Source organism: Myotis davidii, unplaced genomic scaffold (assembly GCF_000327345.1).
Source record: "Myotis davidii unplaced genomic scaffold, ASM32734v1 scaffold346, whole genome shotgun sequence".
In the NCBI taxonomy this organism is placed as follows: domain Eukaryota; kingdom Metazoa; phylum Chordata; class Mammalia; order Chiroptera; family Vespertilionidae; genus Myotis; species Myotis davidii.
Genome location: NW_006297386.1, coordinates 1,754,887 through 1,761,869, shown reverse-complemented (window position 1 = coordinate 1,761,869; position 6,983 = coordinate 1,754,887). Strand labels below are relative to the sequence as shown.

Sequence of the window (6,983 nt, the reverse complement as noted above, 5' to 3'; positions counted from 1 at the left end):
GAGGTCCAAGAACACTTGACCAGAGTGTCAATTCCATGAGAGCAGGGATTTTATTGGCTTTACTCATAACTATAGACCCAGTGCTAAGAACAGGGCCTGACACATAATAGACGCTAAATATATCCTCTATATGACGAATAAGTTGCTGGAAAGCCCAGTAACCCACTACTTCCTAGGCCTGTTTTATTGGATTCCGTGTTGTCCACCTCTCCCCATTACCTTCTGTTCCATCTACTGACAGACCGGAACAGTTGGGCTGATTATGCTCTCAGAGTGAACCTCTCATACAAGATATTCGTAGGCATGCTTGAGGACGGAGAGTGAGACTTTCCTGAAACATGAGTAGGTTATATGACTTTCTGCTCACTTGCTCAAAAAAGTTTATACGTTTGGAAGAGTTTGGACTCAGTCTTGTTTTCCTTGCAATCTACCACCTGATATTAATGTTGGAGGAGGGTATGCTTCTATCTAATCAATGGATATTTTTGATATTTGCTAAAAGAATCTACCAGTTGCTGAAGGGCCAAATAGACAGAAGTCAATTTGCAATACATGGGAAAACTGTGAGACAGAAACACAAATTTTTTCATGTTGGTACCAGTCTAAATGAGGGGTCCTCTACATCAATGAGGCTCAGTTTTCTCTGGCAGTGTGGCAGATGAATCTGCGAGCGAACAGAATCAGAATGGATGCTATTTACCAGGAAGACCTTACAGAGCAAGAAGACAGTTGGCTAAGGATACAGCCTTGAAAAACAACATTTAAAAAACAGGGAGATCAGGAAGAAAGATATGAACAGTCTAGATGAGTGTGGCATCAGAGAAATAAGAGGAGAGGGAAAAAAGCAGCCAAGCATGCAATGCAGAATTTGGTCTGAGACTTATTTTCATTGTAATGTGATAGTAAGTTTGTAAGGTCAAAACTGAGTATCTTCTACATTTGGCAATTAATGATTTTACTGAAAGTAATTAAAAAAATTATATCCAGGTGAGCTGGCTATACTTCTGTAGTGAAGAGACAGTGTACAGGAAGTGAAAAAGTGGAAAAAACAAGTATAGTTCATATATTTAGCAGGCTGGAGGAATATGGAATACATTTTTATTTTATAAGGATGGAAAGACTAGGTTATGTTCATGAACTGAAAAGGAGCCATTATACAGGTGGGATTGAAGACACAGAAGAGGCCTGGCTGGTTATGAGTGGCAGCCTATGAATGAGGAGGTCACAGTTCAGTTCCATTCCCGTTCAGGGCACATGCCTGGGTTGTGGGGCGTGCAGGAGGCATTGCAGAATGAGGTCGTCTGGAGGCCTAGGCTCCTTCTCGCTTGTGGCTCTGTCATCCTGTGGTGTGGTGCTGATATGCAGACTCACCCTGGCCACCATGCTTATACTGGAGCCCCTGGACCGGGCACAGGAAGAGTGAGACAAGGGAAGGCAAACATTTACTTAGGGGGATGTGATCCCTTCTACTTACAGGTCATTGTTCAGAACTTAGTCACATGGCCAAACCTAGCTATAAGGGATGGTGGCAGGTCATATGCTCAGCAGATATGTGGGAGTGAGAAGGGTTGAAGATGCACAGGTTCTGCAAAAACAAAAACAAAGCAATCTAATAAAACTCTCTCACTTTATTTATTTATTTATTTTTTAAAATATATTTTTATTGATTTCAGAGAAGAAGGGAGAGGGAGAGAGCGATAGATACATCAGTGATGAGAGAGAGAATTATTGAATGGCTGCCTCCTGCACGGTCTCCACAGGGGATTCAGCACACAACCCAGGTATATGCCTTCACCAGGAATTGAACTGTGACCTCCTGGTACATAGGTCGCTGTTCAACCACAATGAGCCACACCGGCGGGGTGAAACTCGCTCACTTTAAAAAATAATTTTAGGTAATTTACCAATGTGTATAAAGGACTACAAAGTTTATAAAAGCAAGTAATGAAATAAAGGAGAAAGGTAAGAGGAGGGCAAAAAGTGTATAGGTGTGGTTAGTAGTTAAAAGGAAGCGGGTGGGTTCCCTTTTTCTATTTTTGGATTGAAGTGAAGGTAATTGATTCAAACTGCTGATATGCATTTTAAAATATTTCACCCATAAATATTATGTTTAGATTCTTCCCTGACTTTTTTAGAGATTTGATGAATAAAATATATTTTTATTGATTTCTGAGAGGAAGAGAGAGAGAAACATCAGTGATGGGAGAGAATCATTGATCAGCTGCCTCCTGCACGCACCCTACTGGGGATCAAGCCTGCAACCCAGGCATGAGCTCTTGATCAGAATCGAACCCGGGACCCTTTGCTCGGCATGCAAGCTGATGCTCTATCCACTGAGCCAAACCTTCGAGGGCTGATGGATAAAATATTAACTGGTATTGTAATTTGTATGCTACAATAACTAATCCATCAAATTCAATTTTCATAATTGAGAGTTTTAAACATTGAAAAAAGTTTCTTGGTTAGCAAGTCAGATATAAAATACATGAAAGGATAAAAAATGTGGTGTGTGTGTTATTTACCTTTCACATTTTGCTTACCTCTTTATTGATAGTTTATAGGAAAATCATTTACTAAATTCAAAACAAGCAATTAGCCCCAGCTGGTTTGGCTCAGTAGATAGAGCGTCGGCCTGTGGACTGAAGGGTCCCAGGTTTGATTCTGTTTAAGGGCACATGCCCAGGTTGCAGGCTTGATCCCTTGTAGGGGGCATGCAGGAGGCAGCCAATCAATGATTCTCTCTCATCACTGATATTTCTATCTCTCTCGCCCTCTCCCTTCCTCTCTGAAATCAATAAAAAATATTTAAAAAAAAACAACAAAAAACACAAAGAGAAATTATCCAAAATACTAGACATGCCTATGATCTACTTATTGTGGAAAGTTGCCAGCCAAAGCAGTTATGTCTCAAAATGGTTGTATTGACAGAAATATTATAACTCAAAAACTATAATCATCCCCCTGGCTGGTGTGGGTCAGTTGGTTGAGCATGGTCCCATACACCAAAAGGTCTCTGGTTCGATTCCTGGTCAAGGCACATGTCCATGTTGCTGGCTTGATCCCCAGTTGTGGGAGTGTAGGAGGCAGCCATCAATCAGTGTTTCCCTCTCACACTGATGTGTGTGTGTCTCTCTACCCCCTTCCCTTTCTCTCTCTCTCCCAAATCAATAAAAACGTATTTTTTAAATAGTAGAATCATTATTCGGTTGTGTTTTGGTTGAATTGCAATCTACCAACGGGGGAAGCTTTTATTGGATATCTAGTTCTTTCCAGCTTTCCGATCTTCCTGTAAGATGCTCTGTCTTTTCATGCATATTTTCTTTAGACCCCCATTCAATCAGAGAATGCGGTCATTATGCTGCTATTGATCCTGCTCAATATGGCAGTATCAAACCGCCAGAATGAGGAACCTGAAATAAAGGTGCAAAACGGGCTATCGCTGCATATTCTAGAGACTTTTTCGGAAGTATCTCACGTGTAGTGAGGTGTCTCACATGGGGCAGTAAGCTCAGCTTGAATCTCAACTGGGTCTGTTGCTGAGAGTCAAGCATGTCTGAGCACATCTGGCAAACGGGTGAGTCAGGACAGAAGAAAGCCTGCTGACATGGGGGCTGAGACTGCTTCCTAGAACAGAACTCATTTTAATGGAAGAGAGATGTAGACAGAGAAGCCCTATAAGAAAGACTTAGTCATTGGATGGGGAGTAATAAATACGGCGTGGGGTAGCTGTTACTCAAGTCTGTCGCCAATCTGGGCCCATGAAAGCATGTCTGGGTCCCTAAGAGAAACAGAGCTCTGAGTAAAAGCATAAAGAGCCATTTCACTGGAAACTATGATATTAGGTGCAAGCCGTCTGCTTTGGGGTTCCCCTGAAAAAGGTCAAACACCAGGATCTCCATTTCTTTAGCTGACACCATGGCTTTGGGTGTTTTGTTTGTATCACAGATCCTGACAGGAACCTGCAGCGCCTAGAGGAGCAGAGGAGAAGAAGGGGCCACTGGGAGAGAGGAGTGTGTGAGCACATGAGAGGCCCCCACCCCAGGGCTCCCTGAGAGCGGGAGGTGTCCTCACTAGGTTAGTAGGCTTGATAGGTAGAACCAGTGACGTAGAAATTACTGTTGCCATATCGGACCCATTAGTGCTGTAGTCAGTGAGTCTGAATGCTATTCCATATTAAATAGCTCTTATGCAACCATGTGTTTTTGGAGGAATTTATAATTATTAATTACCAAGCAAGAAGGAGGGGACTATAGAACACTGGTTCTCAATCTATGAGGGACCAGGTTTTTTGTTTTTTAAATTTCCAGTGGACTGATATTTTTGCAAAATATATAAAAGTTAGTTATCAGAATAATCAAATAAACAGATGAAATAAAAAAGAGAAGCCCTGGATTTTTTTTTTTATTATTATTAGGTTCAACAGTCATAAAATTACTCTATCAAGTTGTGGTAAAGTTTTCAATACTTCTCTAGCTGCAGACTGGTAATGAACAGTTCGGAGAGAGAACCATCGATCGGCTGTCTCCATTATTATTAGGTTCAACAGTGTGCCTGCAACCAAGGTACATGCCCTTGACCGGAACTGAACTTCTCTAGCTGCAGACTGGTAATGAACAGTTCGTGGATGGGACTGGTCTGTAGAACTCATTTCCCGGTTTTATGAAGCTTCCACCTGATGCCGCCTGAGGGGACTCCATCACCTGGAGCTCCTGCCTCTGGTCACACACGTTGGTGAATGGGATAACGACACTGTGACACTGTGGTCATGTAGGAGAGTGCCCTTGTTCTAAATAGATGTGTGCAGAGTAATGATGTCTGCAACTAAACATGGAGGGAGAGAGGGGATGGGAGAGGGGGTAAAGGAAGGTGAGTAAGGGGAGTGGGGGAGGGGGAGAGAGGAGGAAAGAGACCAGAGGGAAGACAGGGACACAGCCTGCACATATTTGGCAAAATATGAGTAATTGATGTTATGCAGGTATACAGGTGTTTATTATCCAGTTCTTTCTAATGATGAAATTTGTAGTTCAAAAAACCCCCCCAAAACCAAAACAACACTTTCTAAAAAACAACAACACAGCTCTAACCGGTTTGGCTCAGTGGATAGAGGGTGAAGGGTCTGGGGTTGGATTCAGGCGTACAGGAGGCAGCCAATCAAGGATTCTCTCTCGTCACTGATGTTTCTATCTCTCTCTCCCTCTCCCTGCCTCTCTGAAATCAATAAAGATATATTTAAAAAACAAGGACAACAAAACTTTCCAGTGATAGGAAACACCCTTTTCTTCAAAAGCCCAGTTCCAAGATAGCTCATTTTACTCTTCAGTATATATATATTGCAGCTCAAGCATTCATTTGTGGCTTTGATACCTGCCATTACCACATGTCTAATCTCCATTAACTTTTCACTCTTTTCAGAATGTCTCCTATATATTTGATACCCTTATGACATAACTTTAATCATATCACACCTTTAAAAAAATATCTGTGTGTACCTGTTGTCTTTTAAAGTAGAATGTTTTATTCAAGATTTTCTGCAATCTAATCTTTAACTCTTGTTTTAGCTTTCTAGCTTTGCTCTCTCATGTTAACACCATCATAAAAAATTTTTATGCTTTCCCATGTTATTGCTTCACAGCTCTCGAAATTTCCCCTTAAAAAGAATTCCATTCTATACACTCTTCAAGATCAAGCTCAAGTTAATTAAACTTAGATGTAGTTATGTATCTTACTATAGAAATTGTTCAAATCCTACATTGGCCATGAAGTTTTCCTTGATTAACTCAGCCAAACATTAACCCTAATCTCCAGGGCTTAATCCAGTGTCTAGCGTATACACTTAGTACAGTATATACTTTTAACTTCTTTAATAGTTCTTTTTTTTAAAAGAATGTTTTTATTAATTTCTGAGAAAGGAAGGGAGAGAGGGAAAGATAGAAAGATTATCAACCAGGCCCACTTCATTCTGGACAGCCAGCTCCGCAGCCTTGATGGTCGCAAACTCCACCACGGCGGTGCCTGCCTTCTTGCTGGAAAGTACCAGGTTGAGCACCTCCCCGTACTTTTGAAGGAGCTGCAGGAGGACATCTCTGGAGTAGCCGCCTTTTGAACTGTCCTCCCTGCACTTCCATTTTAGCTTTAGCTTGGGAGTGCCTTTGCCTTCAGGATTTTCTGCCTTTCCTCGCAACCTCTGCTCCCGTTCCTGGCGTATCTGCTCCTGCATCAGCCTCTGCTGTTTTCCAGCTGCCGGGAACCCTCTTCTCGCAGGCGTTGGATCTCCTGCTCCAGTGTCCTGGTGCTCCGGCTCTCCTCCTCCTCCTCGTCCTGGGCCTGGGCCTGAGCCTGCTGCTCCCGGGCCTCCAGGTCAAGCTTCATTTCCTCCCTTCTCTCATCTAGTTTCTGGGTCCTCTCTGCTGCTTGCTTCTTGGCTTTCTTGATTTTGTCATATGTGGCCCTGGCTGCAGCATCAGTCAGTACCTCCAAGGCCTGAGAAAGCTGGTGGAAGAGTTCAGCTGCTCTGGGATTATCCGGATGTTTGTCTGGATGGCAGGAGAGGGCCTTCTGCCTATAGGCCTTCTTCACCTATTTGTCCGCCACCTTCTCCTCAATGCCTAGCGAGTACAGGTCCATCTGTAAGAGCTCTTTGGCCACCGACATGGTTCCAACCCTGACCGGATTTGTACTACAACTCCGAAGAGTCTAAACGTGCGCAGGACTCTTCCCCAAGACTGTCCGAAACATTTTTGAGAGTGAACTATCCATCAGCTGCCTCCTGCAGGCCCCCTACTGGGGATCAAGCCCACAACCTGGGCATGTGCCCTTACCTCCTGGTTCATGGGACAATGCTCAACCAACTGAGCCACACCAGCAGGGCTCTAATAGTTCTTAAATTACAATTTGTTGGGGTCCAACCCCAGCAGGTCCAGGGGTTCCCAAAGGTGTGGACGGAGTTGGGGAAGAAGAAATGACACAGAGACAGGGTTCCGTTG

The 6,983-nt window shown here is 43.1% G+C and overlaps 1 pseudogene; it reads right to left on the bottom strand.

Moving 5' to 3' along the window:
• Positions 1-3,830: 3,830 nt before the first annotated feature.
• Positions 3,831-6,651, bottom strand: LOC102752211 (annotated as a pseudogene).
• Positions 6,652-6,983: the final 332 nt, after the last annotated feature.